General features: G+C 44.6%; 1 protein-coding gene across 2 annotated transcripts in view; it reads right to left on the bottom strand.

Moving 5' to 3' along the window:
* BTBD11 (BTB domain containing 11) overlaps nt 1-23915 on the bottom strand; it is a 267602-nt gene that overhangs the window by 102834 nt on the left and 140853 nt on the right. The gene's annotated exons all lie outside the window — the stretch shown is intronic.

Genomic DNA, 23915 nt, shown 5'->3' with positions numbered 1-23915 from the left:
TATACAGTGGATGAAAGCTCAATAAAGACCGCCAGTCAGGTGAACAAATACCACAATTATTATTATTAGTCCAGTGAGTTCTAGCATGGAGCACACAGCCAGCACTGCCTGTAATTCTGAACCCAGCACCTATCAAGATCCAAGACTCTGCCCATTCTGGAACAACCACTGTCCCTCCTCTCTAACCATGTCACACAGTAAGAGCGCTCAATAAATAAATACGACTGAATGAATGAATGTCCTGGGACAGGGAAAAGTCAGTGGTCCTGTGGATTTTGGCTGCTGCAGGATGTGTTTTGGACATGACTCTGGGAGTCTCTGGATGGCTGGTTTGGTTCTGCGAGCATGGGCATTTGTTTCTTCTAGGCTGGATGAGGTTTTCTTTTATTTTTTCATTTAAGTGATTTCATGTCTTGTGGTTTGGCACTGTGCATACTACAGCTGATCTCTAGATTGTAAGAGTCTGGTTTTCAATGCCTCATACATGTTGCTCCATGGGTAAGAGCAACATTGAGGCATACGGATAGGGCGTTTTTACCCTTAAGTGCTACATTATTGTCATTGGTTTGTTGGGTGTTTCATCGGTGTTTCATTCCTGGGAATGGTTTAGAATGTTACTGCACAAGGACATTCTGAACAACACAGTAAAACTGAGAAAAATTAACTTTGCTCAACTGTTGTACTGTACCCTCCCAATGACTTAGTATAGTCCCCTGCACACATTTAGTACTCAACACAGACCACTGATTGATTAAAGAAGAGGTATGAAAGGACCCGAGCTATCGGCTTTAAGAGGGGAACATGGAAGGAGAAGTTTCTTTAAGAGGAAGGGGTGAAATTGAACCCTCTCATCCCCTTAAATACTCAATGGTACAGGCCTTTGTGTCTCATCTAGTTGCTCTTGATCTTAAATAAGGGCCCATTACTTTGGGAAAAAAAAATCACAAAATAGGATTCAGACCCATCCAAATCCAGGAAAAAGAAAAACAGAACTCCTGGCCTCCTTGGGACCCAGGTAGGCTTCTTAGCTCATTCAAAGGCAAAGCAGTTTCCTTGGGAAGAGAATCCAGGTGAGGGTTTCCAAGCTACAGCAAGCTACAGCCTTAATCCCCCATCCTTTGGAGGGACAAGGTCTGTGTCTATTTTTTTTTAAATGGCATATCTTAAGCTTTTACTATGTGCCAGGCACTGTTCTAAGCACTGGGGTAGATACAGGGTAATCAGGTTGTCCCACGTGAGGCTCACAGTCTTAATCCCCATTTTACAGATGAGGTAACTGAGGCATGGAGAAGTGAAGTGCCTTGCACAAGGTCACAGCAGCAGACAAGTGGCGGATCCAGGACTAAAACCCGGGTCCTTCTGAGTACCAGGCCCATGGTCTATCCACTAGGCCATGCTGCTTCTCTTATTCCCACTTGTATAGTCTTTCCCAGTTATTTATACAGGGTTTGACACAAAGTAAGTACTTAAATACTACTTCTACCCCACACCTAGGGCAGCACCACCACCAGCATCATAACGGTTGTGGTGGCCTGATGGGGTTGAGGTAGAGGGAAAGACCAGCCTCAACATAAACGACATTATTTAGGACCAACAAAACAAAATGGCCTAAAAGAAAGAGCAAAGAACTGGGAATCAGGAGACCTGGTATCTAATCCCTAACCCATTACTTGCCTGTTCTGTGACTTTGAGCAAATCACTTAACCTCTCCGTGCCTCAGTATCCTCATCTGTAAAATGGGGATTGAATATGTTCTCCCTCCTATTTAGACTGCAAGCCCTATGTGGGGCTGGTTGTATTGGCCTTACCCCATCTCTTAACCCTGTGCCCGGCACATGATAAGCAATTAACAAATACCTTGGTTATTATCATTATAATTAATAATAACAAATCAAGTCAGGGGTCTGGTAGCAAAAAGCTTTCACTAGCTGCCAGGGATGGTCCTGAAGGGTTTGCCTATCAAAGGATTAGTATTTCTTCACAAGAGTAAGATCCCAAGGGTGACTCTAGCTGGAGAATCATGATCCACAAAGCTTGCTTTCCAGTGTCTTAAATTCCAGAACCCGGACTTTCTAGCACTTTGATTTGTCCCATTTTCCACTAGTGTAAAAACAAACTACTATTCAACCTTGCCAATCAAAGGGAAAATGATGCTCAGAAAGGAAGAAGGCACTGATGCACTGAAGCCAACAGAAATGTTTTGGGACACATTATGAAAATATGAAACGGCTGGCTTGAAAGGGCCTTAGCATATCTTGACCAAGAAATCAGTTCTAGGGTTTGTATCCTAAATCGTTCTCATAGTTACATTTTTCAATCTTTAGAAGGAAACCTCCAATCCAGAAGACACAGAGGTTCCTCCCATCCTTCCACCCCAAAATTCAAGGTGAATGAAATTATGTACCCTAAAATAGAGCTGATTTTAATTTCTCTGGGATGGAGTAAGCGAGGTTCTGCTGGAGGCAGGAGGATGGACTAGGACTCTCTCAAGGCATCTTCTGGCCCTAGGAGTTTAACGCTGCTTAGCATCTGTTTACAGGGGCATATTATTTGAAGGAGCTATCTGGTGATCAGTTCTGACTGGTGAATGACAAAGAAATAAAGTTTTTCTTCAGGTTCAACCTAAAGAGTTATCTAAAGTTAGGTTTATCAGGGAGAAATAAAGTATTTCACAATAAAGGAAGCGCATTCTTCAGTTAAGCTATTAGGATGGTCAAAATCACCAGTTGCATTTTTTTATGGTATTTGTTAAAAGCTCCTATTAAGTGCTGGGTAATACAAGCTAAGCAGGTCGGACACGGTCCATGTCCCACATGGGGCTTGCAGTATTAATCTCCATTTTACAGATGATGTAACTGGGCCACAGAGAAGTGATTCACCCAAGGTCACAGAGCAGACAAGTGGTAGAGCCGGAATTGAAACCCAAGTCTTCCTGACTCCCAGGCCTGTGCTCTATCCAGTAGACTATGATGCTCCTCATTGCTGGGGAACAGAGGTAAGAGGCAGGCAAAGCACCGGCTCACTGGCTCCCGTGTCAGTCCAAAGTGGTTTTGCCCAAGCCCCAAGCCAGGATCCCCTGGTGGGGGAGGGGGATGACAACAGGTGCGAAGAGACTGACTGGGGCTGAACCCGAGGATCCTGGCAAACGTGAATTTTGGGGTCCCCACTGGCCTGGACAGGCACCTTGAAGGAAGAAATCCTGGTCTCTTCACAGTGGCTACAGGCAGGGACTGGGGAAAGAATCCTGACATTTTGGTTGCAGACCAGAGAAAGCAGGTGGCCTGCCAGAAAGGACACAGGCCTGGGAGTCAGAGGACCTGGGTTCTAATCCCAGCTCTGCCACTTGCCTGCTGTGTGACCCTGAGAAAATCACATAACTTCTCTGTGCTTCAGTTTCCTCATCTGTAAAATGGGGATTCAATACTTATTGCTCTTTTCTTCTTAGACTGTGAGCCCCCTGTGGGACAAGGACTGTGTCTGACCTGATTATTTTGTATCTATCCCAGCTCTTAATACAGTGCTTGGAACATACTCATAGTGATAGTCAACACCAAACAAATATCACCTTTTTTCCTTACCCTCTGGCTGCCCTTTGAAATTGTTTTTAAAACTTAGTGTGTTTTTTCCCCAAGGCTCAAGAATCTTGTCCAATACTGCCCAAATCCTGGACCTTATGCCAAATGAAGGGCAGCATTGCCAACTTGAGGGATGTAAATTTAAGTGGTTTCAACAGGATAATAAAAATGCAGCACTACTGAAATCCAGTTTGGACAATATCTTAATTCACAAATGGGGCTGCCCCACTAGTTAAGTCTCACTGCACTAGGTGCTAAAACTTCATTTGTTAAAATGCTTCCCTGTGTCTGCATAATTCATGCTTACTTACCCCTAAGTGCATTAGAGGAGAGCTTTGAAAGTTTAGCCATGAAGCATTAAATAAAACGTAATGCAGTACGTAACTTTCATTTCATCTCCAAGAAATAACTCACTGCCAAACTAAACAAACACCGGAGCGGCAATTTTAGTTTGGCGTTTTGGTAGTAGTAGTAGGTAGAGACGGTGTGCCCAAGGGAGCTACAGTGGCCGTTTATGCAGGAAAATGCAATAACTGAGGGAAGAAAACAGCACTTTGTGAACTGTTAATGGACAACAATGGTCGCAAGACCTCAAAGGAAGCAGAAAGTGGTTATTTAATAATTATGGTATTTGTTAAGTGCTTACTATGTGCAAGGCGCTGTACTCAGCACTGGGTTTATCAATTAATAGTATCAGTGGAGTGGTTACTCTGTACATATTTACTGTACTAAGCTCTTGGAAGAGTACAATAGTGTACATAGACATGATCCCTGTCCTCAAGGAACTTTAAATCTAACTTTATTTTTTCCAGAGGCATTATTTAATATAAGAGTTCTTGATGCTCTAACACAGAGACTATACTTCTATCCTTGGATTTTTCCTGTCACCTTCTGCATAATCTTCTTGTAAATGTATTACAAATGAATTATATATTCATATTAATGTCTATCTCCTCTCTAGGCTGTAAATTCATTACGGGCAGGGAACATGTCAGCTAATTTTGTTTTATTGTGCTTTCCCAAGTGCTTAATTCAGGGGTCTGCACATAGTAAGCACTCAGTAAATACGACTGATTGTGAATGAAAAATTGGCGGGGGGGAGCTGGTAATAGACTATAAGCTTCATTATAATGGACAGGGATCATGTTTACCGACTGTGTTGGACCGTACCCTCCAAGGTGTTCAGTATAGTGCTCTGCACACAGTAAGGGTTCAATAAATACCACTGATTGATTGGTATGGATAACCTCTCATCCCTGTGTTGGTAGTGCCCATACATAAACTCCGCTTTCTGCTCGAGAGTCAGAAATGAAATATTCTGCCTAAGAACACAGCAAGCAATGCAGAAAGAAAAATGCCAGCCCTAAAGGAACAGACCCTATTCATCGACCCACAAGAGTATTAACTGCATGCCCCATTACCACCCCAAACAAGAAATATCCACATGAGCATCACGATTTGTGAAGCTCAAGTCCTTGAGCAGAAATGAGCAGTATGCTTCTCCACTCAGAGAAGACTGAAGAAACATTCATTAGTTTTACACTTTACCCATTAGCTTTCTAATCTCTAAAGGCGCAGAACTCTCCTTAATGCTTAAATTAGCTGTCTGTATTAAATAGGGGCAAATGCAAACAGTTGGTACAAATAAAACCAATTTCCTCTCTTCACATTTGGACAAAGGGATTGGATGCATTTGCAGATAAAGCAGCAAACAAGTCATTTCTTTTTCTGGATGATTACTAGCCATGGCTCTAGAATTCACCTCGATGGGAAGCAAAAGGCTGAAATGAGAGAGCTTGCTAAGTAGAGTGTCAAACCGCTCACCTGGAAATTTTTATCATATACATGCCTTTCTGATGCTGGCTTTTAAAAGGCTTACAAAATTTTTTCATCCTCTCTTCAATTTGCTGTCCAGATATTCTTTTTCCCATCTTTTTGGTGGGACATCAGAGTCTAGTCTCCTTCTTACTGCCTTGTCCTCAGCAGTGAGCCATCTAGGTCCACCTAAACTCAATCCTGGATCCAGCCCTCCTTTCCCAAGATGGATGGAAGGACAACTAGCTCCTCTGGAAGCAGCAGAAATCTATAAAAATTCCAGGTCCCTCTTTTCAGGTGGAAAGAGAAGCCACATAGCTCAGTGGATTTAACTCTGTCCCTTTAGAGTCAGGAAGCCTTCAGCTCTGCTCTACCAAATGCCTTCCTCCCAGCCCATTCTGGGGTAATCAACCTCTATAAACAAGGAACGATAAAGCTTGCCACCTCCCTCCTATCTCTCAGGTCCATCTAACGGATGACTATTCCAGTCCGTATTTACCTCCTAAATCTCTTACAAACACGTGGTTTGTAAAAACAACGGCATGCCCTACACCTTTGGCAGTTGACTTGGGTGAAATGTCCACCTTTTTACCTGGACTGGGTTTCCCCAGAGAAGTGCCATCCCTCTTTCCCAGATCCAACACTGGCCACACCCTTGACTGTTTCAACTCAGGCTGATCCAAAATTCCCAAGATACTTTCCACTCCACTACAAATTTGGCTTAACGTGCGGGTTTCATACAGCACCATAGGTCTTCATTAGGTGTGGTGGTCTTCAAGAAACATTTACATGCTGAAACCACCTCCTGACCAAGCCATGATCACAACCACCAGGGTTTGGTGTCTGCCTGAATGGCCTGAATATTGGTCATGACAATGGATGATCAGGGGAAAAAATAAAAATTGTTGGAGAGCAATTGCAACCACCCAGACTCACTTTTGGCAGCAGTTTGGGTTATCTTACCTCCTTGAATATATACTAGTTATATTCACTAACCTGATATGTACTAGCCTAATAATGATAATAACAACTGTGGTATTTGTTAAGTGTTTACTTTGTGCCAAACCCTGTACTAAATGTTGGGATGGACATCAGCAAATCGGGTTGAACACAGCTCCTGTCCCATGTGGGGCTCAAAGTCTCAATCCCCCTGTTACAGATGAGGTAACTGAGGCACAGAGAAGTGAAGTGACTTGCCCAAGGTCACACAGCAAACAAGTGGCGGAGCTGGGGTTAGGTTCTAGAATAAGCTCTTAGGGTGTCATCTGCTAAAATCTTCTGGAAAACTGGGGAGTGCAGTTTTCCTACATCTCATTACCCAAGGCCCTATCCTAAGAGTCAAAGGGCAGAATGTTCAGTTCGGAATTTAGGACTTCCGTTGGTAGCAAGTTCGGGAGACATTCGAGCCTAAAATCTGTCCTCATGATCTCTTCCTCACACCTCACAATTCACTCTAATTCCATATGCCCACGCTTCTAATTAAAACAGGTTGTTAATATGTGCTATGTCATTAGCAGGAGGCTCATAGAAAATAAAACATATATATCTTTTTTTTCTGGATTACAGGAGTCGTGGAAACAAGCAATACTGTACAACTTCAAAAGCACCAGAGGGGGAAAGAACAGAAGTTCGATTTGGGGGAAATACTGAACAATAAGACTTAGGTTGATGAACTAGTTTACTATTATTTACTGAACACCAAGAGCATATTTGGTGCTAAAGTGTTTGAAGGAGAAGGAAGTCGATGGGGAGTATGATCTAAATTATTACTCTTCCTAGAACAAAGCATTTGAGTCCCTAGGAGGACAACTCTTAATTCCATAGCTGCTTAAACCAACTTGAAGTGCAACAAGAAAACAATTAGGAGCCTATTCTATCTTATTATTCCTTTTTCGAATGTTCCTCGAGGAGGATCCCAGAAGGGAGACGTAGACACAGGATGGGGGAGGGCGGCGGGAAGGAGAGGAAAATGGGTATTCTGAAAAGTTCTATTGTATTTGGTTACATATTCCCCTCATTTGTTTAGTCTCAAATTCTTCCTGAAACGACTCTGGATTTGTTACCTCGAGAAGGCATAGAGAACATCTGGACTCCATATGGTTACATCCTGTGCTAAGCCAAATAAATTTGTTCACAATTTTCTACAGCCTCTTTTTAAAATGCAGCCATTGCTTTTGTTTTGAAATTATTTGAAAATATAAAATTGTTTAAAAAAACTGCATGAGAACCTCAGAACAATCTTCTTTGCCGTGATTTTCTGGTAGAGCTTTGGTTGGACTTTCTAACAAGAACACCTCTGGATCTTTATATTGTGATCAAAGATAAAAGCCAAATCAAAGCCAGGCATGGGAGCATCAAGGAGACTCCAAAATGCCAGATAACTTGAAACGGCATTGCTCTGGGACACCCAAGACTTAGGAACCAAGCCATAGAACTAAAGAAGATGGTAACTAAGCCACCTTGGGATGACTGCCTCATTATTTTACTCTCTTTTCAACCGATATATTTGCTGAGTCTTTACTGTGCACAGAGCACTGCACTAAATGCTTGGGAGAGTATAACCTAACAGAGTTGGTAGACGTGTTCCCTGCCTACAAGGAGCTTACAGTCTAGAGGACTCTCTTTTGTCTGAAAGAATCTTCCACTCTGCCAAAGTGGAGAGTGATCCCTGTGGTAAAGAAACTGGTCACATTTGGGAATCACTGGAGGAATCATGGGTTGGAGGCTTGGAGCCCTAGTTCTTGTTCTCTACCTATTTCCTCACGAAAATCAACACGATCAGGTCTGAGCTCCCCAAAGTCACCCCTCCGCCTCTCCCCTCCCCCCCAACAACCCCCTCCCCTACTTTCCCATCCTTCCCTGCAGTATCCTCAGAGGAGATCTCCTCCCTCCTCGCAAGTGCCACCCCCTCCACCTGCGCCTCAGACCCCATTCCCTCTCACCTTCTTAAAACCATCGCCCCTGCCCTCCTCCCTTCCTTAACTTCTATTTTTAACCACTCAATCTCAAAGGGCTCCTTCCCCTCTGCCTTCAAACATGCCCACGTCTCCCCCATCCTAAAAAAACCCGCTCTTGACCCCACTTCCCCCTCCAGTTATCGTCCTATCTCCCTACTACCCTTCCTTTCCAAAATCTTAGAACGAGTCGTCTACAATCGATGCCTAGAATTCCTTAACTCCCATTCTCTCCTAGACCCCCTCCAATCTGGCTTCCGTCCCCTCCACTCTACCGAGACTGCTCTCTCTAAGGTCACCCATGACCTCCTTATTGCCAAATCCAATGGCTCCTACTCCATTCTGATCCTCCTTGACCTCTCTGCTGCCTTTGACACTGTCGACCATCCCCTCCTCCTCCATACCTTATCTCACCTTGGCTTCACGGACTCTGTCCTCTCCCGGTTCTCCTCTTACCTCTCTGGCCGATCATTCTCGGTCTCCTACGCTGGAGCCTCCTCCCCCTCCCATCCTTTAACTGTTGGAGTTCCTCAAGGGTCAGTTCTTGGCCCTCTTCTGTTCTCCATTTACACTCACTCCATCGGTGAACTCATCCGCTCTCACGGCTTTGACTACCATCTCTACGCAGATGACACGCAGATCTACATCTCCGCCCCTGTCCTCTCCCCCTCCCTTCGGGCTCGCATCTCCTCCCGCCTCCGGGACGTCTCCACCTGGATGTCGGCCCGCCACCTAAAACTCAACATGAGCGAGACTGAGCTCCTCATCTTCCCTCCCAAACCCGGTCCTCTCCCAGACTTCTCCATCACCGTGGATGGCACGACCATCCTTCCTGTCCCGCAGGCCCGCAATCTCGGTGTCATCCTTGACTCGTCCCTCTCGTTCACCCCACACATCCTACCCGTTACCAAGACCTGCCGGTTTCACCTCTACAATATCGCCAAGATCCGCCCTTTCCTCTCCACCCAAACGGCTACCTTACTATTACGGGCTCTCGTTATATCCCGGCTAGACTACTGTGTCAGCCTTCTCTCTGACCTCCCTTCCTCCTCTCTCGCCCCGCTCCGGTCTATTCTCCACTCCGCTGCCCGGCTCATCTTCCTGCAGAAACGATCTGGGCATGTCACTCCCCTTCTTAAACAACTCCAGTGGTTGCCTATCGACCTCCGCTCCAAACAAAAACTCCTCACTCTAGACTTCAAGGCTCTCCATCACCTTGCCCCTTCCTACCTCTCCTCCCTTCTCTCTTTCTACCGCCCACCCCGCACGCTCCGCTCCTCTGCCGCCCACCTCCTCGCCGTCCCTCGGTCTCGCCTATCCCGCCGTCGACCCCTGGGTCACGTCCTCCCGCGGTCCCGGAACGCCCTCCCTCCTCACCTCCGCCAAACTGATTCTCTTTCCCTCTTCAAAACCTTACTTAAAAATCACCTCCTCCAAGAGGCGTTCCCAGACTGAGCTCCTCTTCCCCCTCTACTCCCTCTGCCATCCCCCCTTTACCTCTCCGCAGCTAAAGCCTCATTTTCCCCTTTTCCCTCTGCTCCTCCACCTCTCCCTTCCCATCCCCACAGCACTGTACTCGTCCCCTCAACTGTATATATTTTCGTTACCCTATTTATTTTGTTAATGAATTGTACATCGCCTTGATTCTATTTAGTTGCCATTGTTTTTACGAGATGTTCTTCCCCTTGACGCTGTTTAGTGCCATTGTTCTTGTCTGTCCGTCTCCCCCGATTAGACTGTAAGCCCGTCAAACGGCAGGGACTGTCTCTATCTGTTGCCGACTTGTTCATCCCAAGCGCTTAGTACAGTGCTCTGCACATAGTAAGCGCTCAATAAATACTATTGAATGAATGAATACCTGACCAGGCTAACCCAGGAAAAAAGAGCACATGCTCTTCAGAAGCGCTTTACTTATCCCTCCTCAGGACAGGATCCTTTTCAACCAAAGCCCCCTCCTAGCTCACCTTGCTACTCACCTACTACAACCTAGCCTGCAGACTTCACTCCTCTAATGCCAACCTACTCATTTGTACCTCCATCTTGTCTAGGTCACTGCCAACCTCTCACCCATGTCCTGCCTCTGGCCTGAAATGCCCTCCTTTTCATATCCAACAATTATTCTCTCCACCTTCAAAGCCTTATTGAAGGCACATCTCCTCCAAGAGGCCTTCCTTGACTAAGCCATCATTTCCTCTCTTCCCACTCCTTCTGTTCTGCCCAGCCCCACAGCGCTTCTGTACATATCCATAATTTATTTATATTAACGTCTGTCTCCCCTCTGGACTGTAATCTCATTGTGGGCAGGGAACGTGTCTGTTATATTGTTGTCCAAGTGCTTAGTACAGTGCCCTGTACAGAGTAAGCGCTCAATAAATATGATTGACCGGCTGAGGCCCTGAACCCAAGTCTCGGGCCTCACCCTTGTATCTATCCCAGTACTTAGTACAGTCCCTAGTACACAGTAAGCACTTAACAAATACCATAAAAAAAAGAAAAGAGCTATGGAGGCCCAGTCTTCAAGGCATGTCCACAGAATTATTTATCTCACTTCAGGAGACCTGCAATGACCAAGAACACACCCAACTAATTACTGTGGATACCATCCTGAACACAAATAAAATCTGACCATCACCTACCCTTGAAAAGTACGTTCAAGCAAACTGACTATACGCTTAGGTCAGTTAACCCACGACAGGGTCTCTGAAATCTTCATCTAATATGAAAAAGAGCCTGAGTCGGTTGCACTGAAGAAAACATGCTGACAAATAATCCACTTACCTAAATGGAGAGGATGGTGTTTATTGGATCATTCTAGCTTTGCCCTAATTACAAAGCAATGGTGCATTCATTTTTTTTTTAACAAAATAAGATAGGATATTGATGTTGTAAGATAAGCAAACCAATTCCCCAGTTACGAGAGGAATATTTTAATTTTGTCCCTGTCCTGCAGAAATATGATCAATAGCTTTAATTTTCTAGAAGTCGAAGGACCAACAGCTCGGCTGTCTGCACCATCACGGCTCAGGAGGCTCGAAGAATCATAAAAATAAAATTGTTCCCCTCTCCAACTATGCCTTCTCGTTTGGAGGCATACTTGACACAATGAGCACTAAATTCATAACCAAGGTTTGGTCTCTTTCCCTAATAACACCCATGGAAATATAAGTTCCTTATGAGTGGGGAAAACCTTCCATGGTAAGGAGGGATCTCAGTGGCAAGGCCAACTTGTCTCCAGTTACCAGGAGGCAATGCCCCAGTTTTCCAGTTTCACTTTTGGATAGTAGGGGTCCTCTGAGGCAGATTCAGCAAGACATAAAATATGGCACACAGTTAACTGAGAGGCAGAGGGGCCTAGAGAGCATGGGAAGAACTGAGTTCTAATCCCAGCTCCACCAATTGCTGTGTGACCTGAGGCAAGTCACTTCACTTCTCTGTACCTCCATTGTTTCATCTGTAAAATGGGGATTAAGACTGTGAGCCCCATGTGGGGCAGGGACTGTGTTCAACTTGATTAGTTTCTATTTACTCCAGCACTTAGTACCCTGGTACAGAGTAGGGCACTTTACAAATGTCATATAAAAAAATCATCTTGTCAATAAGTAGCAACCCCTGTGACACTTAGGAAAATATCCAAAGAATGAAGCCCATATGCTTTTCTGTTCACCCAGCAAAAAAGCCTTTCTTCAAGGAGAGTACTCAAGTGACTATTTTCAAGGATGGATTAGTTAAACCCTTAATTTAAGACTCCAAATATCAATAACAGATAGTCAAACGGGAGACCACTATCACACATACTGAACACAAAATTAGCCACGGGAAATCCAATTTCCCCTTACAATTTGCCAGTTGCTGACAAAGACAGAGTTATACCCAGCTTCTTCAAAGAGCAGGTGTTCTTTCCGATTCAGCAGACTCTCACCCCAAAATAATTTCTTAGAAAATTCTGGAGCACTCCCAGTTAATTCCCCATAAAACACACACCGAAAATGTTCACCGGAAAGGCGGTGGTAATTTACAGCAATGGAGGATTGTAGGTTAGAATTGGTGAGTGATATATGAGGCAATTTTATAACAAGATGGGTAATGCTGTTATTGTGCATGGACAAAAAGGTGCATTTCTTGAAAGGGATATGCTCTCTGCTAAAACTCAACAACCGGCAGAAGCATACTAGATGAAGCAGTTGAGCACGTAAAACCCAAAATAACAATAATTGTGGTATTTGTACAGTACTTACTATTCTCAAAGCATTGTACTAAGCACTGGGATAGACTGATATATGATGATCAGGTCAGATACAGTCCCTGACCCACATGGGGATCGTAGACCAAGTAGTAAGGAGAACAGGTATTTCGTCCCTATTTCATAGAGGAGGAAATTGAGGCACAAAGAAGTTAGGTAACTTGCCCAAGGTCAGGCAACAAGTAAGTGGTAAAGCCAGGATTAGAAACCAGGACCTGACTCCCAGACCTGTGTTCTTTCCACTAGGGCATGCTGCTTCTTGATCTCAATCCAAAAAAACACTTCCTGAACTCTAAAATCCTAAGCAAAGAGCCTTGACCTCTAGATGTGCAAGGGAATTAGGTCACAGAAACAAGATGAATATGCTTCTTTTACTAAGGGTCCCGATAGTCAGTGCTCCTTACAATCCTCTTAAATCTTTTCAAGCCTGCCCTTTTATTTTCCTGGAAAACTCTGCTCAATCCTTCAGAAAAACTACCCTGATGTGCATTAACCTACATAATGCTGCAAGAGAAAAGATGAAAAATGGAGATACGGTCTTCATCCCCTAAGATAAGGGTTTCCTTTAAAACGAAGCATTTCTTTTGGAGCAAAGATGACATCCCTTTGGGTCTTCGATTTTTTTCATCTTGCGACCTCCTGGGGGCCCTCACAACCCCTTCGCCCAACCATGCCTCACACCACCTTCCACACACTCCAAATCCACAATTCATCTAGCATGTGCCACTACCATTAAAGTACTCTCTGAAGTCCTTAAGCCCTGCTCTCGTGGAAGCTCACAAAAGAATATTCAGGAGGGGTGAAGGGCAGGATCTAGAGAGGGCCAGGTCGCCTCCTTTTCTGGCTATGGTCTGCTGTCGGCACTGGACAGCTATTTGGATCTCTGCAGCCTCCAGTCCGTTGATTCTCTAGAAATTTACCTTTAACCCTATAGGCAAATGACCATATTTGTCCCACTCTGCCCAGGAAATTCCCAGTTTGGGGAATTTCTCAACCATCCTGACTGGTTGCAGGTAAATATCAGTAAAATCCCAGGTGGACTTCAGAGCAGGGTGCTCAATCAATCAGTATTTATTGAGCGTTCACTTTGTGGAAAGCATTAGACAAGGCACTTAGGGGAGAACAATGAAATTAGTACACGATCCTTACCCTTACGGAGCTTAAAGAGTTCCTCAAGAAGCTTACTGAAGGCACATCCCCTCCAAGAGGCTTTCCCTAGGCCTTCATTCCTCTTCTTCCACTCCCTTCTGCCTCACTCTTGCACTTGGATTTGCTCCCTCTTTTCACGTCTCCCTCAGCTCCACAGCACTTATGTACCTACCCAAAATTTATTTATATTAATGACTGTCTTCCCTTCTAGACTGTATGCTTGCTGTGGGCACAGAACATGTCCATTCATTCGATCGTATTTATTGGGCACTTAATGTTATGTTGTATTGTCTCCAGCACACAGTAAGTGCTCAATAAATACAATTGAATGAATAAATACAATTAATTGACTGATGGTGTCCTGCAGCCAGAGATGGTTCAGAATCTGGGCTCTGGGGCTAGCCAGGACAGCCTGATATCCCGAGCAATCTGCAGCCTTCTGCTTACACCTGTCCCCCCACACGGGTGGAGGATGGGCAGAAACCACCTGGATCACATTTTGAACTCTGGGATGATTAAGAGTTTAGACTGGGGAGCCTGAGTGGCTCAGCATTCTGAGATGAGGAATCCCCTAAAGTCACTTTTAAGCACCGCTGCTTCTAAATTTGTTTAATTTAGCTTATGTCAGCCTCTCCCCTTTTAGATTAAGGTCCTTTTGTGGGTCAGGAAGCTTTACAGAAATTAATTTCTACAAATTCTCTCTTGTGTTTATTAGCATAGTGCTACACATATTGTAAATAATTAATAAATGGTATAATGGGCTTAATCTAGCATTCTCTAGACTGTAAGATCACTTTAGGTAGGGAACATGTTCACCACCTGTTACAGTGTACTTACCCAAGAGCTTAGTACAGTGCTCTGCATACAGTAGGCATTCTATAAGTATGATTAATTGATTGATGCCATCCCTAAACTCTATGAAGAGGAGCTTGAAACTATCCTGTACCATTCCAGAGAATGGGAAGGGGTTGCCATGTGGCATGTGGCAACCCTCCTTTGGCTACTATCACCAGTAGGATCAATCTGACTTTGTCACTCACTCACTGAATAATCTGGAAAAAGTAACTTTATCTTCCTGGGTTTATGTTACCCTATATGGAAAAGGAGTCCAAATATCCAAATTGGCTGCCTATATCTCCAGAATAACCAGATTAGTCTGTAAACTGCTTTGGGCCCCATAGAAAAAAGGCTACAAGATACACATCACTTCCTGGTGATGAAGATTAAGGCTACTGGCCCATAAGCACTGCATATAGAAAAAAGGGCAGTTCACACACAGTCTAGCAATGGGATTGTATCACCAGGCCTGATGTCTGCATTATAGAACAACTGGTTTCATTACTAATATTTAATTATTTGCATTATATCACCAATAATTAAAAGAAGTGCTATACCTTCATGCTAATATACTTCTGTTAATACCGCACTTATGTACATAGTCATCTGCAAATGTCTGTTTCCCTTCTAGTCTGTAAACTCCTCAAGGGCAGGGATTGTGTCTACCTAACTCTACTGTACTCTCCCAAGCGCTTAGAATTGTGTTCTGCACACAGGACGTGCTCAATTTCTTGATGGACCGATTAACTGACTGCTAACACAGCCCTTAAAAAAGGGTGGTCCTGCAAGACCCTGGAAGAACTACTGGGATGCGAATTCAATAATGTCTCTTGGCAGTTCCATGTCCCCTTTCTAAAGGTATCAGGGCTCTCCAAATGTTTAACCTTAATCAGTCCCACTCCAGCTACAGCTCTTATTGCAGCCTCACTGACTAAGAAAAGTAATTGATCCTGCTCCTCTTCATTAAATCCCTTTACTCGTTTGCCGGTACTTGTACTTATTTATCTTGCTTCCCCAAAGGCTTCAAGGCTTCCCAGAGATGTGTCCAGACGTCTGAATCTATCCTTTTTGGTCCAGCTGTAGAGAGCTCAAATTATTTGGGGGGGGTTTCGGCACAGGGCATCACCTCCAATCAGAAAAAGGAAAGATCATGGGCCTGGGGGTAAGAGGACCTGGGTTCTAATGCTGGCTTTAACACTTACCTGCTGTTTGACTTTGAGAGAATCACTCAACTTCTCTGTGCCTCAATTCCCTCTTCTGCAAAACGGGGTTCAATACCTGTTCTCCCTCCTAGTTAGACTGGAAGCCCTATGTAGGACCCAATTATCTTGTATCCACCCCAGTGCTTAGTATAGTGTTTGACACATAGTAAGCACATAACAAATACCACAATTAAATACCTCAGTCAACACTACTTACTGTGCACTTATTGTTGCCAGAGCACTATACTAGGTGTCTGATTTCAAGGTCACCTTTGGCAAACTGATACCAGTGCTTAGAACAGTGCTTGGCACATAGTAAGCACTTAAACAAATACCATCACCATCATCATATCTCTTTCTCAGGGTGATAGCCTGACTCTGTCCCAAACTATGAGCATTAACTGATGGATGTGATGGTGAACACAGCTGCCTAGAAAGAGGGGATGAATGACCAGGGCTCCCCTGGATTTTAATGACACCGTCTAAGCTCGGCCCAAGATAAAAGCTATCTAGCAACAACCAATTAATCTATCATATTTACTGTGCACTTACTGTACTAAGCACTGGGGAGAGTACAATACAACAGAGTTGGTTGACACATTCACTGCCCACAGTGAGCTTAAAGTCTAGAGGGGGAGACACACAGTGATATACATAAATTATGGATTCATACGTAAGTGTTGTGGGGCTGAGGCAGGGTGAATAAAATGAGCAAATCAGGATGATGCAGAAGGGAGTGGGAGACGAGGAAATGAGAGCTTAGTCAGGGAAGGCCTCTTGAAAGAGACGTGCCTTCAGCAGGACTTGAAGATGGGGAGAGTGATTGTCTGTCAGATATGAAGAGGGCCTCAGGCCAGAGGCAGGATGTGGGCGAGAGGTCGGCGGGGAGACAGACAAGAACGAGGTATAGTGAGCAGGTTGGCATTATAGGAACCAAGTGAGAGGTCTGGGTTGTACCACGGGGCAAGGTGCCTGAGTGTTTTAAAGCCGATGGTAAAAAGTTTCTGTTTGATGCAGAGGAGGATGGACAACCACTGGAGCTTCTTGAGGAGAGGGGAAAAATGGCCTGAATGCTTGTGTAGAAAAATGATCTGGGCAGCAGAGTGAAGTATGGACTGGAGTGGGGAGAGACAGACAGGAGGCAGGGAGGTCAGCAAAGTGACTGACAGAGTAATCACGGTGGGATAAAAGAAAGACTTGGATTAAGGTGGTAGCAGTTTAGGTGGGAGGGAAAGGTAGGATTTTAGCAGTGTTGTGAATGTTGAACCGACGGGGTTTAGTGACAGACTGAATAACCTATTCTGTGACACCCCACAGACTACAATCCAGGCTCATTCCCAAGATCCCAATTTCCGGCATCTGTTCCATGGTGGTGCCACAGACGAGCGAAGCCCTGGAGTGAACCAGAGAGTGGCTTCTGCATGGCATAGTGGAGAGAGCCAGGGCCTATGAGTCAGAAGGTCATGGGTTCTAATCCTGACTCTCCCACTTGTCTGCTGTGTGGCTTTGAGCAAGTCACTTCACTTGCCTGGGTCTCTGTTACTTCTTCTGTAATATGGGGATTATGACTGTGAGCCCCATTTCAGACAGGGACTGTGTCCAACCCAATTTCTTTGTATCCATCCCAGCATTTAGTACAGTGCCTGGAACATAATAAGCACTTAATATTTACCATCATTATTATTATTCCGATCCACTGGTCTGAAGGGCATTTTTGGCCACCAGTCGAGAACATATGGAGAATGGTTTGTTGAAAAGACCCCTCCCCTCTCACATAAGATTTTGAAAGCCTATGTTTCATTTCAGCAAATCTTGACACATAGAAATAGGAGCAGCAGTTTCCACACACTAATAATAATAATGTTGGTATTTGTTAAGCTCTTACTATGTGCAGAGCACTGTTCTAAGCACTGGGGTAGACACAGGGGAATCAGGTTGTCCCACGTGGGGCTCACAGTCTTCATCCCCATTTTACAGATGAGGTAACTGAGGCACAGAGAAGTGAAGTGACTTGCCCAAGGTCACACAGCAGACAAGTGGCAGAGCTGGGATTCAAACTCATGACCTCTGACTCCAAAGCCCGTGCTCTTTCCACTGAGCCACGCTGTCACCTAGCTGTTCTCTAGTTGGGGAATATCTTGACAACAGAGATGTGATGAGGCTTGTCTGCCAATAGCCTCTAGAAGTATGCTCTCAGGTAACAGGCAGCGTATTCTCAATAGAAGGACCTTAGAATTGAGAACCCAAGCCTCGAGCTGATGGAGTGTGTATGCACTGTCTCTGGGCTTGGTGCCCAGAAACACCACCATTCCTCTGGGCTGGTTCCTCTGGAGAATTAGCTCAGGGAGCTACTTAGTCGTTGCTGTCCTTTCCTGGAATTGATGTGTAAGGAAAGAGTGAGCTCCCTTGTGCATGGGTAATTGCTGTCTTGATATTTCATAATTGTTTTAAAATAGGTGTCGATGGGCTGAGAGCCTGCTGGAGTGAGTGCATATTTGGATACATTTAAATAAGTAATACATCTGAACACATCACCGGAAGGGATCTTAAAAGAACATCTAGTCTATCCCACTGCCTTTGGGCAAGATACTCTAACAGACAGTAGGGAATCTATCTACAGTACTGTATCGAAATAAAGAAGTTAAATGGTATCAAAGGACTCATGAGTTTCTTCCCAATTAGGATCCAAAGATTACGGCATCGATTAAGGGCCTACTATGTGCTAAACACTGGAGTAGACACCAAATAATCAGACTGGATACGGCCCTTGTGGGACAGGGGCCTACAATATAAGAGGTAGAAATACCAAGTTCCTCATATTACAGATGAAGAAACGGAGGCACAGAAAGATTAAGTGACTTGCCCAAGGGCACACAGCAGCCTAGTGGCACAGCTGGGACTAGAACCTGGGCCTCCTTAGGGAGAAAGCCCGCTGAGAGGGATATGGGAAGTGCAACACAAGGCTGGAGGAAAAATTGGCCCACTTCTCTCTTCTCCCCCATAGCAGGCAGTTCAACCCAGGCTCAATTTAACCATTCAGTCCACGTTTCACCACTCCTCAAATATCTGCAGTGGTCTCCCATTCACCTGGGCTTCAAACAAACTACTTACACTTGGCATTAAAGCACTCAATCACCTTGCACTCACTGCTGTCCTATTACAACCAAACTCGCACACTTTGCTCCTCTAATGCCCATCTACTCACTGAACCTCGATCTCCTCTATGTCTCCACTGACCTCTCACCCACACACTGCCTCTGGCCTGGAACACCCTCCCCCTTCATAGCCGACAATCACTCTCCCCACCTTCAAAACCTCATCAAAAGCACATCTCCTCCAAGAGGCCTTCCCTGACTAAGCCCTCATTTCCTCTTCTCCCATTCCTTTTTGCATTGTCCTTGCACTTGATTCACCCTATCCCTCAGCCCAAAAGCACTTATGAACATATCTGTAATTTATTTATTTATGTTAAAGTCTGTCCTTCTCTAGACTGTAAAGCCACTGTGGATAGGGAACATATCTACCAATTCTGTTGCATTGGGCTTTCCCAAGCACTTAGTATAGTGCTCTGCATAAAGTAAATGCTCAATAAATATAACTGATTGACTGACTGATCACAGCTAGGGACACAGGGTGATAAAAACCGACCTGAGAAACCTACCCAGAGAGGCTCCAATTTCATTAAAACACTAATCACCCCACTATATCTATCCAGATTTTTTTGGTCTCAGGTCTCAAGCCTCACAATAGTGAGGCTCCTTAAAATTACCCATGCCATCTGGCCATTAATAAATGAATTTCTAAGCCCAGACACAGAATAAGACTTAGAATGAGGCCGGGACCTCTCTCAAACCACAGATCAATCTTCTAACTTGTCCCTTTCCCCCATCATAAGCCACAGGGTCCCCCCATCAAGAGATCTCAGCCTTATCAATAATAATTGTGGTATGTGTTAAATGCTTACTGTGGGCTGAGCATTCTTCTTATTATTATACTGTGGGGGAGATACAACATGATCAGATTGGACACAGTCCCTGTCCAATACTGATCTCTCAGTCTTAGGCAGGAGGGAAAAAAGGTGTCGAATCTCCACTTTATAGACAAAGAAACTGAGGCATAGAGAAATTAGGTTATTTGCCCAAAGTCTCACAAGCAGGCAAGTGGCAAAGATGTGATCAGAAACCAGATTTTCTGGACCCTGGCCCCGTACTCTTTCAGCTAGGTCACACTGCTTCCTCTACACACAAGTAAGGAGCCATTCTGGAACAGAGTCATGATGTGTGAGCTTCCTTTCACCAGGTCTAGACTATAGACAGTAGACTGCAAGTTAAACTGTAAACTCACTATAAGCAGGGAAAGTTTCTAGCAACTCTTTTATACTGACCTCTCCCAAGTGCTTAGTACAGTGCTCTGTACACAGTAAGTACTCAATAAATATGACTGAAGGTATCAGAAGAGTGGGAGAGACTAAAGTTGGAAAAGGGAGGAGGGCTTCAAAGGTGTTCGGTGACCTATATTTAGCAGCGGAGACTTAAGTTTCCAAGGGCACTATTCAGGACTTCTTAGGCAGACGGAGGTTTTCGTTCTTTCTAGAGAAACCGTGTCTGATGCAAGCAATAGTGAGGGCAGCATGGTGCAGTGACATCTATGTATGGGTCGGGTTGCAGGAGTGTAATATGCAGGAGAGAATACCACCATCAGACACGGGGCCCAGCAGAACATTAAGTTGTCACCCCAATGAATAACGCAGAGCAAGCTGACATCTGTGGAATCACTTTCGGGCCTTTTAATTTAGCATGTCTTCTAATTAAAGAGAGATTAAATGTACTTTAATCTAATTGCTACCCCTCTCTCAGCCCCGGCGGTGAATCGTGTTGTCTGGACTCCTTGGATGGAGCCCTGAGAGATATAAGGCAACCAGAGGCATGACTCAGCGGAGACTGTTCCTAGTTCTTGACCTAGGAGAGCCCTAGGGGGGCTCAATAAATATATGAAGCAAAGTAGTGGCGATCCAAATATCTCCCTGCTTTTCTTGGAGTTGGTACGGCATTCCCCGCTCCTCTCTTGCTCCTGCCTCTGGCCTGAATAGAAGCTGCAGATGTGCCACTGAATTAGTAGAGTCAGTGTTATCCCTTCAGAGGCAGGAAGCTGATCTGGTGTGGGGAGAGATTAGGGAGGTATAGGGTATGGACAAAGGGCGGGACAGGGTGGTGAGGGTGGGAATAGTAGATTGGGAAACCAGAGACAGCGTTTATGAGAGGAGCCAGATGAGGGGCGGAGAGGACTCAGAGATAGCATTCAGATCCTGTTTTAAGGATAAGGAAGAGAAAAGGCCATCATCTCTGCTTGTCTCTGTTGCTGCAGACCCCAGAAGATGCTTTGTGGCAGAGACGGAAACTCCCAAAATGTATTATGAACCTTCAAACTGAGTTAAGCAGACCTCTATGGGTGGGTGCGGATGTGTTGCCGGGGAGGTTCTAACTTCCTTTATTCTGGACTTTTGTCTGGGCTGTTTCATTGGGCTTTAATTGGATACCACCTGGGGAAATGTTTTGCACCCAAGAGTAGTATTTAACATAACGATAACCAAGTTGGAGGAAAATAAAAAAACAGAAAACAAACAGAAGATAGTGTAACAAATACATCTGAAACAGAATTTGAGGTGCCCAGAAGTGAGGCAGCTTCCCTTGTCCCATTCAGGAGACTTCCTTAGCTGGTAAGCCAATCCCAGAGGAAGGGGCTGGGGGTGAGGGAGACCATCCTTCCCCTCTCCCTGAGGACAGCCCTGGGGGCTGCAGAGAAAAGCAGAAAATGAGGGTTTGAAAACAGTCTGCAAAGTCTGCGTGACCTAGTGGATAGAGCATGGGCCAGGAAGTCAGAAGGTCCTGGCTCCACCATTTCTCTGTTGTGTGACCTTGGGCAAGTCATTTCACTTCCTCTGTGCCTGTTACGTCATCTGTAAAATGAGGTTTAAGACTGTGAGCCCTATATGGGATATGGACTGCATCCAACCTGATTAGCTTGTAACTACCCCAGCACTTAATACAGTGGCTGGCATATTGTAAGTACTTAATAAATACCATCTGTTAAAAAAGTAGGATCAATGCTGTATGAGAGGACCCAAATGCATCACCATAATCTGACCTCAATAGGCAGGCTCAGCTCATCTTCAGTGACACTAGAGAAGCAGCATGGTTCAGTGGAAAGAGCCCGGGCTTGGGAGTCCGAGGTCATGGGTTCGAGTCCGAGCTCTGCCACTTGTCAGCTGTGTGACTGTGGGCAAGTCACTTGACTTCTCTGGGCCTCAGTTCCCTTATCTGTAAAATGGGGATGAAGACGGTGAGCCTCATGTGGGACAACCTGATGACCCTGTATCTACCCCAGCGCTTAGAACAGTCCTCTGCACATAGTAAGCGCTTAACAAATACCAACATTACTTTCGAGCTGCCATGGATCCAAGTTTAAAAATTAACAACCTGAATTAAACCAACATATGCCATTATTTTCAAGACCGGTTTGATTTTAGCTCCTGTTAGTGAAAACTTTGCGATCTGAAATCTAACAAGTGAAGAAGAGATGGGATTGGTTTAGTACATAGCTTATTTTAAGATATGGAAAATGGCGAGGAAACAAGTAAATCAACAGTTCACTAGAGAGAGAGATGCCTCATGTCCAAAAGGAGCTTTCTTTCCCCTCTGAACCCCTCCTTTTCAGAGAGACCAGGAGGGAGCTAGCACTCACCCCACTCAAGGCTGTATTCTATTCTGTTGAAAGACAGAACATATTTGTTGGGGTTAGAGAGCATGAAGCATATCTTTCTGGCTGGGATTAATGTCGTTAGAAATAGCATCACTCTCTGCTTCTCAGGAGATACACCCAGAAAGGATACAACCTTCTTTAGAGGAAAAAAAATATGAGGTAATTTCTCAATTATAAATAGAAGGCTGAAATTTCCAAATCAAATACATGTTTTTCTTAACACACTCAGAGACAATATCATCTAGTAGATGAAGCACAGGATGGTAGTCAGCAGGACCTGGGTTCTAATCTCGGCTCTGACACTTGTCTGCTGTGACACCTTGGGCAAGGCACTTCACTTCTCTGGGCCTCAGTTACCTCATCTGTAAAATGGGGATAAAGAGTATGAACCTCTTGTGGGACAGGGACTGTTTCCAAACTGATTAATTTGTATCTACCCCAGTGCTTAGAATGGTGTTTGGCATGAAGTGCTTAATAAGTACCATTATTATTATTAATAAGAGATTGACATATACAATATTTGAATTGGTATTTAGATGCTCCGCATTTCAGAGTTATTTTAATTCTTATAAAAGCTATGAGTTTACCTTTTCGGATTGTATTTACAGGCTTTTCTTGCACGAAACTGAATTTGGCCTAAATTTTGGGTCACCATGTGCAGGACAATGAAGATTATGAAAAGCGTGTTTCGTGTTTATCTGTTCTAGGCAGCAAACTCAGCTATTAAAAATGCAAAGGCCATAGTTAAAGTCTGGCAGGGTGTAAAATGAGAAGACACAGTCAATTTCCTTCCCTACTCTGCCCTGTCCTACATCACAGCTACAAAGCTCTTCATGGTCATAACACCAAAATAATATTGAATCCAATAGCCCTTTGCATTTGGAAAAAAAAATATCAAAACTCATCTTCATCTCACCTCACTAATTTCCATATAATTCCTGGGAGGCATAAGAGAATGTCTGGTTTGGGATACAGTAGAATTGCTCCTTTGGAGGCTCAATGCATTTACACACCTGTCCTTTCCCATCCCTTCCCTTCTTCTACCAGTTTAATCCCAATCTTGGATAAATTCTTCTCTGGGAGATGACTAAGGGACAGGTGCTCTCTGATTCAAGTCAACGCGCCTCTAAGAGGGAGAAAAGCTCTCCCTCCCCTTCCCTCCCCTCCAATTTATCTCCGATAAGGTAAACTAAATGTAGTGGGGATCTCTGACTCTGCTGCCTAGGTAAAGCCTCACTCCCTAGTTCAAATTCATCCTCCTCTATCGCAGTGGAGCACCAACGTGGAAAAACAATTGCCAAGAAGCGGCCTAGACTAATGGATAGAGTAGAGGCCTGGGAATCAGAAGGACCTGAGTTCTAATCCCAGCTCTGCCACTTGTCTG

This window comes from Ornithorhynchus anatinus, chromosome 14, assembly GCF_004115215.2.
Source record: "Ornithorhynchus anatinus isolate Pmale09 chromosome 14, mOrnAna1.pri.v4, whole genome shotgun sequence".
Lineage (NCBI taxonomy): Eukaryota > Metazoa > Chordata > Mammalia > Monotremata > Ornithorhynchidae > Ornithorhynchus > Ornithorhynchus anatinus.
Note: the sequence above shows the minus strand (reverse complement) of the source record. Positions and strands in the feature narration are given on the sequence as shown.